Here is a 19,545-nt window from a genome sequence, read left to right as displayed (position 1 = left end):
TTTTAGAGTACTTAGGTGAGGGTAGATCAGTAACTTCTGGCTCTCCTTTCCCCAGATTAAGACATGCCCTTTTCAATTTTGGGGGAAAAGAAGAGTTTACGGCACACATAGTTGTTCCATTGTTGCCCAGAATTAGTTTTCAATGAACAAATCAGGAAGTAGCTCCCTTTGGTTAGTGGTTTTTTTCTGACTCATTGGCATTGAAACAGTTTCAGGATATTTCTGAATTTAGTTTAAGGAACTGAATTTCCTTGAGAGCTTCACTGTATGATCTCCAAGAGTCATTGGTGCTTCTATTTTTGTTTTCGTTAAATTAATTTCCTAGTCTGGGAGTTTTGAGCTCATAACCTCTGCAAGGAGACACGGCCATGGCCATATAGCTTAGCCTCTGAGCCGCGGGCTCGGAGGAAGCTGTATTTCAAGGACAAGGAAGCCAGGGAGGGGAAGGGGGAAACATGTTTATTTTCACTTTTCACAGACAACAGTGGGGATGAATCTAAACTCTGGCAGGAGACCATTAGGTGCCAAACTGCCACTGTCATTTGCATAATGTGTAATCTAAGGTGTTGATTCATCTCTGATAGACAGGCATGTTTAGTGAGGGGGAGGTAAAATTACCCATCACCCCTCTGCTTGCCCTTTAGGAAACCAATCACATTCCTTCTCTCCATCAATTCCACAGAGGCAGGGGCCTTTCTGCTCCATTGAACTTGCTTCTTGTCTCTACTTAGCAAACTGACTGATGGTGCTAGCTCTTCCCCTGCTGCTGCTTCTGATGCTGCAGCCCCATGCTGCTGAGTACCGCTGCTCCCTCATCCAAAGGAAAGGAACAGGAACCATCAGCAACGTAACTGGTGGTTTGGTGTGCAATTTTTTTTTATAATACTGTATTCTGTAAAATTGCATCCCATCCTTAAATGGGACTTACCTTCTGAAAATTGTGGAGAAATGTGCATGTTCAGAAAGTGCTGTCCTGTTAAAATCGAACCATTTGATGTTAATAGAATTGCAGAGTAACTGATTTTAATAGGCTGTTTGTTGAAGGTGGGCATTTGGCATAGAATTTTGGTTTCAGAGACTGGATATATATATTTGCATGTTTGTACAGTGGCAAATGCCTTTGTTTTAACAAATGAGTCCTCGCATTTTAATAAAATTTCTTTCATTAAATATTTATCGAGACTTGTATTTTTAAGTATACAGTGGTCAAAAGGGAGGCTTTCACAGCTTTGACTTTCACAACCTTGTCTTAGCTTGTCTTATTTCCACTGTACAGGAATGATGTTGCTTATAATGGGGACCAAGGGTTGGATGTTTCTACATCCCTTCCACCATAAACAACTTCTAAACATTTATACAAACATTTATTATGAACATTTTATAAACATTTTTTCTAATTCTCAAACATTTAAGAGGCATTTCCAATTCCTTTTGGTTGAATCATACAAAATTGCCATGTATGTAGCTTAAAAAAGGTTGATCATCAGCAGTTTCATATGGCTCAACCCAACAGCTGTTTAGGAGAGCCAGGATTCAAACTCAAGTCAGGAAGGATCTAAAGCTAGCCTTTTTTCCACTATGCCATGCTGCTGCTTTATTTATTTATATTCCAGGCTGTTTCAAGAATGTAGCCTAATACCTATTTCATACTACATATAACATGTGGATGATAAATATTTGTTGATTGGCTTTTAAAAAATGGATTTAGAGGAAGCACCAAAGATCTATGTTTTGTAACCATTTAGCAAGTGTTAGGTCTCAGTTTTTAACCACGGTAACGCTGGGTGGTTATCAAGGACTACTAGATACTATCTCAAGTCATTAATCCTCTACTCTCTACATATGGTACAGTTTATCACTAGTGAGGGGCTCTTCATGGAGCCGGTGAAATCCTACACCTCTGATCTGTCTTCCTTTTGTGTTTTCTCCTGCCGGCAAGGCTTAGCAATTTCACAGGTTTTATGAAATGACTGAGAAAGTACTTAGATAATCCGCCTTCAAAATATCCCTCCCTCTTCTTTCTCACTCTATTAACATCTCCTTTCCACAGTTTCATTTCTTCCATCTCCAACACTTTCTCTTTTCTAGAGATAATACTCTAATCTTTCACCCACAGGTATTTAGCTCAAATCCTTATATTGACCATTTTAAGAACAGATCCGCACATCTTAGAAGAACCCAGGTGGTTGTCATAGTGAGTGTGTCCAAAAGATGAATTCTGAGAGCAAATCAATGACTGCACAATTTAGAGTGTAATTACATAGTAATTACTCAATTTGCTTGTGAACACTGAATCCTCTCCATGGGTTTTAAACAGATGTCATAGCAGATGCACCATACTGAAAGGAGAATTTCTATTAACTGGAGCAGTAGTTAGGTTTATTATCTTCAGGGGTGCTGAATTAAATTGGTAATAGAGGGCACTGTTAGGAAGTATGATTCAGATAGGAGAGGGACAGAAGTGGTCAGACATGGGAAAGTTCCCATAAGTTAGTGTATCAAATATAGTATCAGCATTTCAAAGGATTGATGAATACTTGGCTTTGGGGTTATGTGACAGTTATCGATAGTAGTGATGGAATTTTGGAGAGAACTTCCCAGTGTATAAAATTATTTCTACCTATTTGATTATCACCAGAATCCAGGATGCAGGTACGAGTGTCCTGAAGCTCAGAGGTCACCCAGGTTCTTACAAGGGGTGTGTAACGGAGCCCAAACCAGAGCCCAGGCTACCTGATTTCCAAGCCCCCTCTCTTACCATTGCACCACTGCTCCTTCAAGCGAATAGTTCAGTCAATAAATCAGTTGGACTGTGCATGTGTTTTTAATCAAACTGACTGACCTTTTGACTTGTGAGTTTAAAATCAAAGAGATTAAATCAGTTGCTTGTGAAAATACAGATTAAGAAACCCTTGTTTATTTTTACATCAAACTCCTGGTTTCAGTACTATCTATTTTCAAACAGCTACAGTTTGAAATCAATTCTTTATACAACATAGGAGACTGCCAGACGTGCACCACTCTTTTCTGCTAATTCTATGCGCACACAGGAAAAATCACCACTGATAGCATCATCTTCAAGTATGTAGAACAAGGTACCCATATCGATATTGATGGTTTCAAATTATGGGCAAGTTTGAAATAAAAGGATGCACAAACTCCTTGATCGAATTTGCAGTAGCATTTTGCTGGTGGCTGGGAAAAACTCGCACACGTCCTTGATTTTCTTTCCTGACCAACGTTTTCCTGTTTTTGAAGCATGAATGGATCCCTATTCCATCTCATTCCAGCTTCATGTCTTTCCTCATCCAAATCTGGACAATGGAATGTTTGCCCAACAGCCTGGCCACCGCTGACCCCTGCTCCCTGGTCTGTGAGGAAGGCCTGACCTTAGTGAGACTCGTGATTCAGGAGGCTGCTCAAGGAGGGAGGGCTCCAGAGAAGTCGCTGTTGCTGAGCCCTTGAAGGCACTTCCCTGGGGCGTGGCTTCCAGACACGGGTGGTGATTGGCCAGAGTCACAGGGGAATGACCTGGTTGTCTGACAGTAGGGCTCCCACCCAAATGTCAGCCCTGGGCTGGGAAAAGCTGCCTTTTCTCTCTCTGCGCAGTTTCTCCTTCATGGAAGATCGTCAGTGCTCTCCGGAGATTCCTTTCCCTTTTCCTTCTCTCTGGGGTGCTTATAGCCCCTACTCCCGCCTCCTCCATATGTTCACCTGAATGATGGCTGCCTCACCCCCACTGCGCTCTCTCCCTGCCCATCACCTCTCACCCCACTCTCCCCTCCCCTACTGGGGATTTATACCTCTCTTTGGAACACTTCCCCTCCTAGGGCTCCACTTTCCAACATTTCCTGTCCTGTCCTCCCACCTTCCTCCTGAAAACAAGCAGGACCCTGTGGGACCCCCATTTCCTACTTGTAGGGAATAGACTCCAGCCTCCATGACCTTCCCTGAGTCCCGAAGGGCGGATTGGAACAGTTGCTAATGAGGGAAGGGAGGGGATGCAGAGACAACAGGAGGAGCAGTCAAGAAACAATAGTGCAGCCTTGGGGCAGGGTTCTGGTTCCTCCTCAAGGGTACACATAACAATACCTTTGAGCTCTTCACAGAGCTAAAACCCCCAACAAATGGAAGATGTCAGCATTCTTCACAGTTTGTTAACCTCGAGAAGCTCATCAGGAGACCACCTGAGGCCAGATTAAAGGAACCAGAGAAGTTGTTCAAGAGACCACCTGAGGCCAGATTACAGGAACCACAGAAACTCATCAGAAGACCACTTGAGGTCAGATGAAAGGAGTGCAGGCCCTGCACACACCCTGATCCTTATCAGCAACCCTGCCCTTGAATCATTGCTAGAAAGCGCCTCATCAAATCCCCCCCGGGTTGGGACACACAGTTTTTCAGGGCACGAGCTCACTGTGTCCCCCCCCTTTGCCTGGCAAAGCAATAAAGGTATTCTTTTCTATTGTACTTCACCGAAAACTCTGTCTCCGAGATTTGATTCGGCACCAGTGCACCGAGGCCAAGTTTTCAGTATCACTCCTACACGTCTGAGGACTGTTCTCCCAGACTCTCATCATGGCCCATTAATAAGCCAAGGCCTGAGTCTCAGCTGAGAGCAGAGGTGGAGATGGGCCAGTGAAGGAAACAGAAGGAAACAAAGGGGGAGGAAAGGCACCCAATGAGACTTGCAGAGAGTGGGGAAAGGGGAGATCAGAGGCCCTGGGAGTCTGGAAGTGAAACCAAATGGGGACCTGGCTTTTCTCTCCTGTTCCAACTTTATATATAACACTTTCTACATATGTTATATTAGAAATCTAATATTAATTAATATAATACAATATACATAGATTAATATAGTAGAAATAATGAATATAATAGAAATAATTTCTGCAAAATCTCTGACTTTGTGAGTAAAACATAACAGACACTCAGTAAAAGATGGTTATTACCTTATTGCTTTTTAAGATCCAAAGTGACTCCAATAATTGAATTGGGTTCAAATCAGGGAGCAAAATCCAGTTTTGATAGAAGCAGCACTGTATTCGTGGTAAAAGGTTCTCTATGTTATAATACACAGATTGTGGCAGTCATTTGTGAGGGATGTCACAGGAAATTTATAATAACAGTCACCAAGTGTTGAAATTTGAGTATGATGATTTTGGAGACAGGTGAGTGTAAATGTAAAGACTTGGATTTCAGTCCTAGTCATATATTAGCCTTGGAAACGCTGTGTAAGCTCCATCAGCCTCTGTTTCCTAATCTACAAGATGAAGATTCTATAGAACCAACTGTGCGGGGTTGTTCCTAACTCAAAGAGGATCGTATATGCAAAGCTCATGGCACAATGCTTAGCATGTAGTAAGCATGCAATAAAGGCTGCCCATAATTGGGGTTCAATTTTTAAAATTAGAGCAGATTCAAGTTTATTCTCGTAAAGACACTGATTTTACTCACTTGCCTTCGGATTTACTTTCCTGCAAGACAAAGAAGGGGTGTGGTTTGGCTATCCTGTTGGGGGTGCGTGACCCATGAGAAATTCATCTCCTATGTGGACTGTAATAGAAAAAATATCAGGAACCACTATGGTAGCTTTCACATCAACTATATGACCACTGCCTATCATATTTCTGGCCATTTCAAATGCAACAGACCATTTTTCTAAAGGGTGGTGTTCATTAATTTATAAGGCAGTTCATCATACACTGGACTTACTTAACTAGGGTCCAAGGGATACTCTGTGCTATTAGGAAGTTATGAGTAGCCATTTATGTGATCTCAGGTAGATTTTATTGGCGAAGGAGGATCTGTTGACCATTTCATATCATAGGGCATTTTACAAATCCTGGAACTATATGGTTTATGCTAATTTATCTGACCAATATCTATAGAGCACCCACTACTTTCTGGCTCTGGGCTGGGTGCCAGGGAGCCAAAGGTGCATTGGACATGTCACAGGCTGTGAGTAAGCATGGGGCCCTGCACACAGCTGAATAAGTGTTTGTTGAGGTGACCGGGAAATAAGTCCTTCATCGTAAATGCAGTAGAGAGCTAAAAGCAAAACTACTCTAGGAGGGCAGGGGAGAGAGCAACCACTCTGGGCTGTGACACCTTTGCTTCCTGGAGAAGCCTTTTCTGTGCTCAAGGATCCGTTTGTGCTGTCTCTCCAGGGCTAAGTGAAATCCACTGAGAATCCCTGCCACAGACAGGGCAACCTCGTGATACGGCCAGCCCTGACCCAACTTCTGCCCTTGGGGACTTCTCTTTTTTTCTTTTTTTTTAACCTAGGAATTGTACAATGTCCCAGTTTCCATTCCAGTCTGCTCAGTGGCTGAGGCACAGCTTGAGACGGACTTTGGTTACGGTGCATCCAAGGCCATAAACAAACACAGCATCAGAAAAGCCAACTCCCGGGCAGCAGCCCTGCAGTGAAGGGGAAGGGCCAGGTCTGCAGCCAGAGAGAGGGCAGGGTGAGCGTTATTTGCAGAACATATGCCTGGCTCCCTGCTCCTCAGGCCTCATCTGCGCATGGCAGGCGCTGCTTGCTTCTTGTGGCTCACCCAGTCTCACCTGGGTGCCAGTCTAGGCCAATCCAGCCCCCTAGTCCGGGGGGACTGAGGGGACCTGTAGCCGGGAACACAGTGGCTGAGGAGCTCGTCAGATGCCCAGCTGACCATGTGCTCGGCCTTTAGGGGCAGAAGCACTACACTCTGTTTTGTTCTTTGTGACTAAATGGACCATCTTGCATCCTGCTTCCTGAAAGTGTCATCTGTGTCGTTCCGTGTACCTCACTCTCCGGACCCTCGTTTCCTCAGCTGTCCTCAATCGTCAGGTGAACGAGCAAACACCTACTTGCAGGGCTGTCTTGAGCAATAAATGAGATGACCTGTGAGGCACCAGGCACAGGAAAGAGGCACAAATTGTGCTGGTGTCCGAGTGTTGACTTCTGTATATTTTGTCACTTCAGTGTCCTCGGGGCCTGGGGTTGCGCCTCTGAATGTGAAGCATGGTCGTTTTGGTGTGGAGGACACTTGGTAGACTACAGCGTAAAACTATGTGCTTTACTGACCAATATTGCTGTGTGCTACCGGCATCCCTGGCTCTCACCCCGTCCCTGAACTTCACCCCTTCTCTGAGCCTCACTTTGTACCAGACCAGCACCTCCTTCCTTACCCTCACCTCATTCCTGACAGGGCATCTCCTAATCAGTTTCCTTGAGGTTCTTTGAGGGTTTGGGACTCAGAGACCTCCACAGGGCCAGAGAGAAGCAACAGGCCACTGAGCTAGAATGTAGGTACCCCGGTATCTCCTGGGTCTCCTCTTCCTCAGCTCTGGCTCAGCTGCCTGGGGAGCTGCTCTGGAAGACAACCATCAGCGACCGTAGGACACTGGCTCCTGCCCTTCCTGCCAGTTCCTTTTCCCAGGGCTCTGGGGGCCTAAGGGAAAACCTCACTGGTTTTCAGGCATGAGAGAGGGTGTTGTGAGCCCTGGAGGGCAGACTGGAGAGTGGGCAGAGCACAAGCCTGGGAGTCAAGGGACGACCCATTCCCAGCTGTGTGACCGAGGCCATGCCACTCAGGGACATGCCATATGACTGAGAAATGTAGGAACCAAATGCAGGTGGGCCTGCAACTCTGCCCAGCTGAAGAACGTTCAGAAAAGCCAATGTTGAGGGAAACTGCAGGGCCCCAATCTCTGTCTAAATAAAAAGAAGTGCCTAGGGGCTTCCCTGGTGGCCCAGTGGTTAAGAATCTACCTGCCAATGCAGGGGACACGGGTTCGAGCCCTGGTCCAGAAGATCCCACATGCCGCGGAGCAACTAAGCCCGTGCGCCACAACTACCGAGCCTGCACTCTAGAGCCTGTGAGCCACAACTCCTGAAGCCCACGTGCCACAACTCCTGAAGCCCACATGCCACAACTCCTGAAGCCCGCGTGCCTAGAGCCTGTGCTTCGCAGCAAGAGAAGCCACTGCAATGAGTAGCCCCTGCTCACCGCAACTAGAGAAAGCCCGCGCCCAGCAACCAAGACCCAACACAGCCAAAAATAAATAAATAAAAAAAAAAAAAAAAAAAAGAAGTGCCTAAATTAAGCCTTAGCTTGCAGGACTGAAACAGAAGGAATCACAGGCAAAACGTACGAAATTAGCTCTGAATTAGTCATGGTCCAAGATCTTTACCAGTATTTCATTTAGAAAGAAAAATAAAACAATGTGCCAAACTCACAGTGGATACTGAATTACAAGCAGGGTATTACATCGAACACCTCAGTAATGTCTAAAGAGATTAGAGAGTGGATCCAAGTGCTATTGCACAGACCCTCTGCCCAAGCCTGGGACAAAGACGGAGGGGCAAATGCACAGTCACCATTTCTCCAGTTGCTACAGGGGCTGGGGTCAAGGGTGCTCTGCTTCCTGAACAACCGCCCTGGGGAGGGCAGAGAAAAGGGGTGATTGCCATTCAGAAGTGGAAATGAAAAGCATGTCCTAAGGGAAAAAGTATTTACATTGTACTCTGAATATGATAATGTGGAATTAGCAACACACTTGTCTTCTACTGGTAGCCTCTCTCTGGAAAACTACTTTGGCCCATAGTAGGGAAAAAATAAAACACAAACCTTAAAATGAATACTTATTTAAAGCAAGGAGGTAAAGGATTTGGGAAAATATTTCAAGGGGCCCCAAGCATGAAAGGGCGCAAGGCCTGGAGGAGAGTGAACACCAGGGGAAATCCCAGGTGTGGGTCCTGCTGTCCTCTGACTTTCTCTTAACACCCCCCTTGTTCCTTCCCTCCCCTTTCCTTCCCATCTGTCTTCTTCTGTCTCCCCAGCTACTTCCTAGCTTCCAAGAGCCTCCCCAGGTCTGCCTCAGTTGAACAAAGACAATGTTCCATTAGAACCTGAGTAGTTTATCCAAGAAGGAATCCACCTCAAGCTATTGAGGCTGGTACTGACAGTGCTTTAGGTAACATCTGTATTTGAACAGGGTGTCCTTTAGGGCCTTATCAGGAAAGAGTGAAGGAGGGGCTTATTTCACATGTTCACAAGCCATTCACGTGGCAGGTATCTTCACATGGAGAAAAAAGGATGGGCAAATTCCAGAATTCTCTAAAGCACTGAAGTGGGACGGCCGTCTCCTCCTTCTCTAGATCAGGCCCTCATCTGAGATGAGGTCGGGTGTTTCTGCTGCATTTTCCTTCCTTGACATTGTCATCTGCTTGTGATGCTTCCTGTCACTTCACGGGAAAAAGACCATGTCTGCCTTAAAAATAAGAGCAAATGCTTATTGAGCACTTACTATGTTCCCTCAGTTTTCTAAGCCCTTTATGTTTTTTAACTGATTCACTTTTTACAACCATCAGAGGTGGGTAATTCTGTGCCCATTTTAAAGATAAGTCATGGAGTCATTGAATAACTTGCCTAAGGCCACAGGGTAAGTAAAAAGCAAAGTTAGGATTTAAACCCAGCTGTCTGGCCCCTGAGGTCAGACTGTAAACCATGATGTAGACTGTATTCCTAGCAACTACTATAGAGCCTGAGAAACAATCACTATGTCTGCTTTTCTTGTCTATCTCTGTGATGATTAATTTTGTGGGTCAACTTGGCTGGACCATGGTGCCCAGATATTTGGTGAAACATTATTCTGGATGTTCCTGTGAGGGTGTTTTGGATGTGACTTACATTTAAATCAGTGGACTTTGAGTAAAGCAGATTGTTGCCCACAGTGTGTGTGTGTGTATGTGTGTATATGGAGGGGTGGGGCTCATTCAATTAGATGAAGTCCTGAATAGGTCAAAAGGCTGATCTTCCTCGAGCTAGAGGGAATTCTCCAGAAGACTGCTTTTGGACTTGATCTACCATGTTGACTGATCCTCGTTTTCCAGCAGACTGTCTTCAGACTCAAACTGCAACTCTTTCCTGAGTCTCCATCCTGCTGGCTTCCCCTATCAGATTTTGGACTTACAAAGCTTCCACAATCACTTAAGCCAATTCTTTATAATACTCTTCTAATACACACACACATCCTATTGTTCTGTTTGTCTTGAGAACCCTGCTTAATATAGCCTCCTTTGCTAACAAGTTCCTCCAGGCTGGGTTCTAGGCCCTCTTTTCTTCTCAATTTAAGTTTTGCCCATTTTCTAAGCAAATTTCTCCTGCTCTTGGCCTCATCTGTTATCCATATGCCAATAACTCTTAAATTCACACTCTAGCTCAGACGTATCTAAGGAGCTCCAGACCTATACATCCAACTGTGTACTTGGCGTGTTTTCCTGGATATCTGAGGGGCACCTGAATGCAGCATGAACAAAGGTAAATTCATGATCTTGCAACCCTGATCCTCTTTTAGGGTTCTCTATCTCTGTGAAATATGCCCGTATCTATCTGAAAGACCAGAAGCCATTCTTAACAGTTCTCTCCCCCTCAGTTCTATACTTAATCCATCACCATGTCCTACCAATGTCACTTCAGAAATTTTTCATACCTTATAACCTCTCTCCATCTCCACTGCCACCACCATACCCAACCTATGGGCATTTCTTATCTTGACTCCAATGATAACTTATCAAGTGGTCTACCTCTGCATTCCAGCCACAATGATCTTTCTAAAAAATAAAGATGATCTTATCATTCTTTGCCACTACCCGTTTGAACCCATTCAATGACTTTCTCTTGTGCTAGGAAGAAGACCAAATTCTTAGCGTAGCTACATGGTGGTTCCCAAGGCTCTGCACGGTCTTATCCTGCAGTACTTTCCTCCTTGCTCTCTGTACTCCGTTACTCTTACTGTTTTCAGTTCCTCAAAAATGCTTCATCGCTGGTCCTTTGCACATACTGTTTTTATTTTTTTAAATGTGGAACATTATTCCCAACCTCTCAACTCTCATATTAGGAATCACTTCGAAGGGGAAATTGTATTCCACACACCCTCTCTCAGTCTGGTCAGATTTTTTTGTTATACAATCTCATAGTATTAATCTAAATTAACAGGAGTAATAGCAGCTAGGATTTATTGAATGCTTATCAAGTTCAAGTGTGAAGCACAGTGCTAAAAATTTTACAGTCCTTATATTTAAATAATTGTCTAATTAAAACTACAACACAATCTGAGAAGTAGATAATATTATTATTCTCTCTTATAGACGAGGAACCTGAAAACCTGGGTGGGAAGCTGAGTCCAACTTCAGTAGTGTGATGACTTGCTGGATATGTGGACTGTGTATTTGGAGTGAGCTGGGGGCAAGTCTGTGATTGATCACAACTGTTAGAGGACTGCCTGGCATATAGAATGTGTTGAATAACCTACTTGTTGATTGAAAGAATGATGAATGTTTGAATGAGTAATGAACTAGGACACATTTTAATATAGGAACTACCTGGGTATCCCTTTCATTCTCTACCCTAAATTGGTCGCCTATGAGATTATTTTCAAAATTCTAGACGGCTTCTGGTAAATGAGAAAATGGCATTCCCAATACTAGAGATGTTTTAGAGACCCCTCCACTCTTCATTTTGATGACCATCTGCTCCATTTCCAAATAAGGCATCTATTTAGTTTAACTTTGCTCACAGCGAAGGGTGATTTTTTCTTTGTTGCTGTTCCAGTCCTTTTGAGGCTTCTGAAATACAGGGAGTCACACACACACAGACACACACTTACAAACACGCACACACGGTGGTAGGTATGTCCACACTAGCTGATGTAACAAATAAACCCTAAATTTCCAAGCTTAACATTATAGATGGTTATTTCTTGTTCAACCTAATGAGGCTGTTCCTGTTTGGCCAGAAAGCTTTCCACCTGGTGATCCAGGAGCCCCAGCTCCCTCCATCTCTGAGGGCATCAGGCTTCTCTCATGCAGATGTCAACAGGGGAGAGCAAGCATGGAGCAACCTACCTCCTACAAATCCTGGCCCCAAAAGGGGGCCACTTGTACTCCATTACTAGAAATTCCACTTGTATTCCATTACTAGAAATTCATCATCTGATCACACCCAACTCTTAAGGTAGGCAAGGACATGCTGTCTAGTTTTATGCCCGGGAAGAAATCTGAGTAAGTCACCAGCCATCTCTGCCCTACTTCCCATCCCTATAATACAAAGCAGAGAGATGCTATAAGATTAGTGCCCTGGGGGCTTCCCTGGTGGCGCAGTGGTTGAGAATCTGCCTGCCAATGCAGGGGACACGGGTTCGAGCCCTGGTGTGGGAGGATCCCACATGCCGCGGAGCAACTGGGCCCGTGAGCCACAATTACTGAGCCTGCGTGTCTGGAGCCTGTGCTCCACAACAAGAGAGGCCGCGATAGTGAGAGGCCCGCGCACCGCGATGAAGAGTGGCCCCCGCTTGCCGCAACTGGAGAAAGCCCTCGCACAGAAATGAAGACCCAACACAGCCATAAATAAATAAATAAAAAAAAAAAAAAAAAAAAAGATTAGTGCCCTGGGGTATGGAAGATGGAGCTTAATTTTAATGGTGGACATCTGGAAAGGCCTGCAAAGGAGAGGATTTTGAGTAGATCTTGAAGGATAGGTAAGTTTTTAATAGAAAGAGATTCTAGGCATAACTAACACTGGTATCAAAAATGATGAGGTCTGAGGCCAGGAGGGGGTAAGGCTGTGAGAAAAAATCTGAGAGTCAAGTAGAAATTATTTCAGTAATCTCTTTTTCTTGGTTTTCCTGAACTCCTCTATAACTAATTAAATAACAAACAGAATTACCCCCTCCATCATGAGTATCTTAGTCCCTAATGTGAAGATATGAAATAATTAGAGGGTGTGCTGTGTAAGAATTTGAATGTCACAGAAAACTTCTATTTTCAAGACGGTGCTAATTATACAGGATGAGGCCGAACAAAGGGAAGAAATACAATTAGTGGACCATAGCTTATTACAACCAGCTCTGTTTAGAGGCCCTTCTGAACCTAGATATGTAATAAATATAATAAATCAGGAGTCATCTAGTATTTATCTTTTAGAGGACAACTCTGGAGATTACAGAAATGCAGGACTTGGCCATTTTACATTTAACTACGGTGATGGTATAGGTAGACTTTTACACTCTAGACTTTTTCCTCTCTAGCGGTAGAGAGGAAAGAGATGGGTCTTGAGAGGGAGAAGACCTCTGTTCCTTCTTTGGTCTGCCAGTCATTGGCTGGGTGATCATAACCTTTCTGGGCTACTGCCTCCATGGTATGGGGGTAATAATACAAATGAAAGCACTTAGCACTGAGCCTGAACTATATTAAGGACCCCGTTTTTATTCTAGATCCATTTCCCTTCCCTTCTTCAATTTTTTCTTAAGCAGGATTTCATTCACCTCAATAAAAATCCTTAAGACTTTAAACACTGTACAAGAATGACTGTAATATCAGATGGATGTACTTCCTCTAAGTCCACCAAACCTCAGTAAAGGCAGTTATAATATCAGTGGCTCTATCTGAGCAGTGTCAGGGATAAAGAAATACCTAAGTTGTCAAATCCCAGGAGGGTTGACTCAGCTCTTTTTTGCTTGCAAAGAAGATAAACTGCATCTCACGCAATTCGTTTTTCGCTAAGGGGTTCTCGTTTTGGTTTCAAAAAAGATCTTCAGTGCAAAAGACAGTCTCTCTTACATACACATTAAATGGGCTGTGACGAGTCCTGTGAAAATGTGGGCTTTTCCCTAGATTCTGTTGCTGGAATATTAGAAATTGATATGAAAAGCTGAGAGCTTAAAAATTGCACAATATTACATATTATTCAAATGCAAAATGCTGTGGGCTGCTCATCCCAAGTCTCAGCTCAGCAATGAATGGCCTATATAAACAAGTGCATCTCAGTATTGACTGAAAGGATAGAGGCCCTCACCTTCTGAGACAGCATTAGGATTGCATTATCATATCAATAACCCACATGCCAAGTTCTTGATAAAAACGGTCATAATCCAGAGGCGAGAGATAAAACATGAGGGTTTGATTTGTGTAAACAAATCAAAGGCACTTAGAGTCAAGCTACTTAATCTATCTTAAAGCATTGCCAGGAATATAAATATGAGAATAGCCTCAGAGCCAGAACAGGCAAGAGTTGAGAGAGTAGAAGGAACTCTAAAGATTATTCGCTACTTTTTCCTGATTTACTATAATGCAGCCATGTTGTGGGTTGGTTGAAGGCGCTCTGTTCTTTGAAGTCACACAAGTTCCAGGTTAAGGGAGCAACCACATCTTGGACCACAACACTTGTCAGATTGCCACAAGGAAGAGCAACAACACTTAGATGCTCCAGCGTGGATGTGACACATATCATTTCTAGGCACAACTGATGAGCCAGATCAGATCCTATAGCCCACGGAACCCCGGGGAGACGAAGGCAATGCAATCCTATCACGTACCAGGAAAGGGAAGGGAATGGAACCCTCGACTCTCACACGTCCCATAATCACCCTTTAGGAAGCAAGTTCTAGCTCTCCACTGCCTTAGCGTCCCTTTTGTTTTCCATAGTGCTTATCCCAATTCTTAATTGTATTATTTATTTATTTTCTGTTTTGGTTTTGTTTTCCTCCATTGAACTATAAGATCCCTAAGAGGAAGGACCATGTCAGCAGGCTAATTCCATGAAACAGCTCTCAAAAATGGTTAATCAACCTAATATAGTTAAATACTGAATCTGTTTGTCTTGAATTTGGAGAATCCTTATGGTGATAATGTCACGTCTCTGTCGAGGCCCTTTTTGGCTGGGTGCTGACGCCTCTCCATCGCTCCTTATCAGGGGATCCTCTCTCCACACAATGGGGAGGGGGGGGCAAGGCGAAGATGAACTGGGCATTCCTTCCAATGCTGTTAGCAATTGGGAAACTCTCAACTAAAGCCTCACGGGAATCTCCAAAGGCGGCAAAAACCAACATATCCAATGCACAGTGCTGTAAACTTTGTAATTATTGAAAAGAAGAGAGGAATCTGGTGAATGCGCATTTTGTTGAATTTGCTTTTGACAAATTACCTTGCAGGGAATTAGCTCAGAGCTACCTCCTTGCCCTGCACTCACAGTTGTGCTTCACTGTCAAACTGAACCTGGTGTTTAGAAGGCACTTAACTGTCCACTTCATGGGCCAGGAAACTGTAGTTTAGAGAGATTAAGTTATTGGCCCAAATCACAGAGGTGATGGTGGGAAAGATAAAAGTATGGTTCAAGTTACCTCTTGTCAGTGTGGTGCTTCATTTCCCGAGCCACACTCCAGGAAGGCTGCAATCATTTTTATAAACTTAGTGTATTATTTAGAGCAAAAAGTTGGTGTATGAAGGAATATTCTGAGTGTTTGTCTTTGCTTTTTGTCATTTTAAATAAAAACGTTTTAATGATTAATTGTTATTTTAGACACTTTTTATAACTATACCATCATTTCCTATATGACATACTACTATTTTCAAGCAAAATGAGAAATAATTGAAGTACAATTGCCTGTGGGACAAGGTTATTTCAGCAAAGAAAATTCAAGAATCCATTAGCTATGACCTTGGAGAAATGGGATTTTAAATAGGCATTGTCTCAGGTCACCTAAGGCATACGTTAGTTCCTCAATATTTCATTTTAAAAGAGGCTATCACTAAAATCAGTCAAAGGTTTCACAGACACTTGTGAATATGAATTTTTTTAAAAAGATAGTTTTTTTAGCTATCAGTTTTTTCCTCCTGTATCATTCAGGAACAATGCATTTATGGTAAGGTTATTTTATAAATCATAATAGATAAATATTAATAAAAGAAAAATAAATTTTTTTCTCTACTCATGAGTTCTTAGATGTTGATGTCTGATTTTACGGAATTGCTATGATTTTTCCACAGTGATGGTGGGCTACCTAACTGAGCAGTGCGTCCTTCTCCCACCTGTTGGACCAACCTTGCTTGTTCTTCTTCTTACTCCAGGTGCAGGGCACAGAGCATAGTCTCAGCCTGTCTGGTGAGGAGATCTGCAGTGTCTCATGCCAGGAGAAGCTGCTGCTTAGCAAACTGCAGGCTCCTAGGTGGATAGAGAAGAAGAAAGAACACTTTAGAAACAACGGAAATTGATCAGGCTCTGAGAAATGAAGGCAGAAGTGCTGTCATTTAAAAAGAAAACTTTGTATTTAGTCTATAAGCACGATACACAGAATGGCAAGTAGGTAAGCACTGAACAGACATTGATCAAAGAAAAAAATAATAAATGGATGAACAAATAAACATCAGAGCTGGTCCTAGGATTGCAAACCTATACTCCTACAAGACTAGGCAGGTAGGGTACGAGAGGAAGCAGACTGGGTGTGAGACAGCAGGCAGTGGTAGAGCCATGCTCAACTGGTGAGCACAGGTCCCATCTGAAGTGGGCAGCCACAGCTCACGTCTGCCCCACAGACGTGACCTTCCATTGATGCCATGAGGAAAAACAGGCTCAAAAATGCCATGACTTCAGGCTCTCAAGGGAAGACGGAAACACAGATTTTTAGGTGAAACCTTCGGAATTTATATTATAGAATTCAATTAAACAAAACAAAACTTTGTGCAGGTCAAACAGCTAAAGCCAAAGCCCACCCGAGGGTTAGGTTTAGCTCCTGAGTAGCCATGAGATCTAAGATGCAGGGCAACATCTTTAATTTCCAATGATGAAGAAGGATCCAGAGGACTGAAGCCACTGTGCAAAGACACTCAGCTAATTAGTGGCAGAGCTGGGCTTTCTGGGCATGAGCCTCGTCCCTTTCATTTACGACTCATGACCACTCTAAGACTGGCTGAATCTGATCAGACCTGTCTGCATAACAGACTAGAAGCCAATCAGAAGCTGTTTCCAGTTGATCTGATCCTTGGGTCCCAAGCTGTATTTATATAAACCTTCATAATGAGGGGTATAATTTTCTCTTCTCACTATTCATATTATGGAGGGATTTCTGGGTAAAGCCAAGTGACTAAAATAGGACGGTCCCTCAGCATGGCCAGATGTGAAAAGTGGGAGTGAGGGATATGGGCAGAGGCATGAGTGGGTCCCACTGGATTCACCTGCTGGTTCTAGTGTCTGCTAAAAGTCTGCTCTGTTTATATGACAGGTGGTATTGTGTGATAGTTAAGTGCATGGGATGGGTTTAAATACTGACTCAGCTGCTTGCTGTGACGTAAGCTAAGTTCCATGTGCAAAACAGTGATAACAACAGTACCTGAATCAGAGAATTGTACTGAGGTTTAAATGAATCAGTGCATAGAAAGTGCTTAGAATGGTACTTAAAAGGTAGGCACTCAGTAAGTGTTTGCTACGATTTGTAACAAATGCCAACATTTATTGAATGCCTACTATATGTTAATTTTCTTGCATTTATTATCTATAATCATAGTCAAAGCCCACTTTGTTTTATGTTATTACCTTCATTTTAATAATAAGAAAACCATGACCTTGGGAGAGCCAGCTTCTTGTCTAATGTCACTCTGGTATGAGTGGAGCCAAGTGTTTGAACATAGGTCTACTTAGCTATGTTCTTAACCCACTTCACTAGTGCCTTCTCAGTGTTCCATTGAAGATACTATTCAGATCTTTAAAGGGAGAGATAATCAACTCTGCTCAAACACCAAATACTTATTAAGTCAAATACAAAAGCAAAGGAGCCTCAAAGCCAACAATCAAAACACTGCAATGCTAGGTAAACTTCTGCCTTATGTAAAAATGTATTGTTCTAGAATAGGAGGGTACCGCATGACCATGAATAAGACAAGAGAGCATGTGGTCCATTTTTAGTCTGCATCAACCCTCCTTCTTACCCTTTAAAATACTATGGCTCTTAACAGATTATTTGCTTAATGTTGATAAATCAATTTCCACGGAGGTAGCTTTTAGGAAACATGTATTGAATGTCAACACTGGGAAAATAAGACCTGGAAGGTTTCATTCTAGCATATTTTTTTTTAAAGTCCTTGCTTTTATAGAATTTTCTATACAAAGAAAGAGTAGAATAAGACAAACATTTATTGAAGTGTATGAAGCATTAATATGAAGCATCTTATATAAAATATTATTGAGTGAAGAAAAGGAAGGAAGGAAGCAAGGAATAAAGGAAATGAGCAGTTACGGGGTGCTAACGTGAGCCAGATCCTATACCAGGTACTGTTATTTATATACTAGTATTTACCGAATGACAAATAATCAAAGTAGGGCCAAAATACAAATGAAAAATGTATATACAGCCAACTCAATTTTTCAGGGGCAGATATTTCAGTTTAAACCTTAAATCTTATTTAGGTATAACTCCTTACCTTTACCACTCATTCTGTTTAATTTTTTTAACACAAAATATTTTAAAAGTAATTTTAGCCAAACAAGGGCAGGGAAGGAAGGTGTCTTTTCAATGAAAATCAGTTCTGGGAAAATATAAACTAGGAAACATAGATGCAATTCTTCTCTACTTTCAGATAAACTTAACATTATCCTAAGAATTAATGATAGCTATTCTCAGCAATAATATAGAAAATAGGAACGTACTGTTACCAGACCGGATGAAAAACATAAGCCACTTCCTTTAGTCTGATTTCTAAAGCACAATTCCAGTATTTAAGCTAGAGTCATCACAACTTTCCAGAATATAAAATGCATCCACATCCAAATGTTGGTTTTAGAATATGAAGCAATATTTCAAAGTCAAATAGAAATGAATTTGTTCATTATCTACTCTTTTGGATAACTGCCATTATTGCTATTTCTCCTTGGGCAGATAATTGAAAATTGACTATATAAATTGTTGTGTTTTTCTGGGAAAATAGCCTGGATTCAAAATTTGTCACCCACATTTTAATCTAAGTTATAATTTTACCAGGCCCAAAAATTATAGTTGCTCTAGTACATTTTCCTATTACACCTCATAAATATCTTTTCCTCTTTTTAGATTCATGTGGCAAAAAGAAATTTTGCTAGTGCCATTTATTCCGAGGAGTCCATTCATTTCGTATTGCCTCCACACAAGAGTTAGCTATGAAGTACTTTAGTAACAGAATAGGACAAATAAGATAGTAAAATATTTGGACATGAGATGTAGTTTCTCCAGTTTTGCTACAGCCCTCTTAATGGCAACAAAGGAATTTGCACTGTGAATCTCTAATGTCAGCATCTGGCTACATTTGATCCTGGTTTGTGTATGGTCTGTCTGCAATCAAGGACTTGAATAAAGACCTACAGAGCAAAACAGAAAGCACCATTTATTAGCTTATCAATATAAGTTCTGTGATTCATTAGGAAACCAGGTAGAGGTAATAGCTGATCTACTTTGTTGATGAATTTAGAAGAGAGAACAGAGGGTTTTCATTCTCTAAGTTTCTATGATAATGAGCTTAATTTTCCATTTCTCTTGCCATAGGTAGATTTCCTGGGAAACAGACTTGGAGACCCTGAGACACGCATGCAGGAAGCTGATCGGAGCATGTTCTCAGGAGCAACACCTGTTTTGGGATGAGAGGAGAAGGGGGAAGGGGAAGGAGAGATCGAACTGTGATGCAGTCACAGCAGAGGCCTGAGCCCAGCTCACAGGGGGCTCTGGAGTTGGGTGGGCCTGCACAGGGCCACTGTGTGC

The 19,545-nt window shown here is 42.5% G+C and overlaps 1 protein-coding gene across 1 annotated transcript in view; it reads right to left on the bottom strand.

Moving 5' to 3' along the window:
- B3GALT1 (beta-1,3-galactosyltransferase 1) overlaps positions 1-15,873 on the bottom strand; it is a 38,495-nt gene extending 22,622 nt beyond the window's left edge. Inside the window, exon 1 of the mRNA XM_036859056.1 lies at positions 15,854-15,873. The gene's annotated coding sequence lies outside the window, so the exon portion shown is untranslated. The remainder of the gene's footprint in view (positions 1-15,853) is intronic.
- Between the last annotated feature and the right edge of the window lie 3,672 nt (positions 15,874-19,545).

Source organism: Balaenoptera musculus, chromosome 7, assembly GCF_009873245.2.
Source record: "Balaenoptera musculus isolate JJ_BM4_2016_0621 chromosome 7, mBalMus1.pri.v3, whole genome shotgun sequence".
NCBI lineage: Eukaryota > Metazoa > Chordata > Mammalia > Artiodactyla > Balaenopteridae > Balaenoptera > Balaenoptera musculus.
The sequence above is the reverse complement of the archived record's forward strand: the minus strand, read 5'-3'. Positions and strand labels throughout refer to the sequence as shown.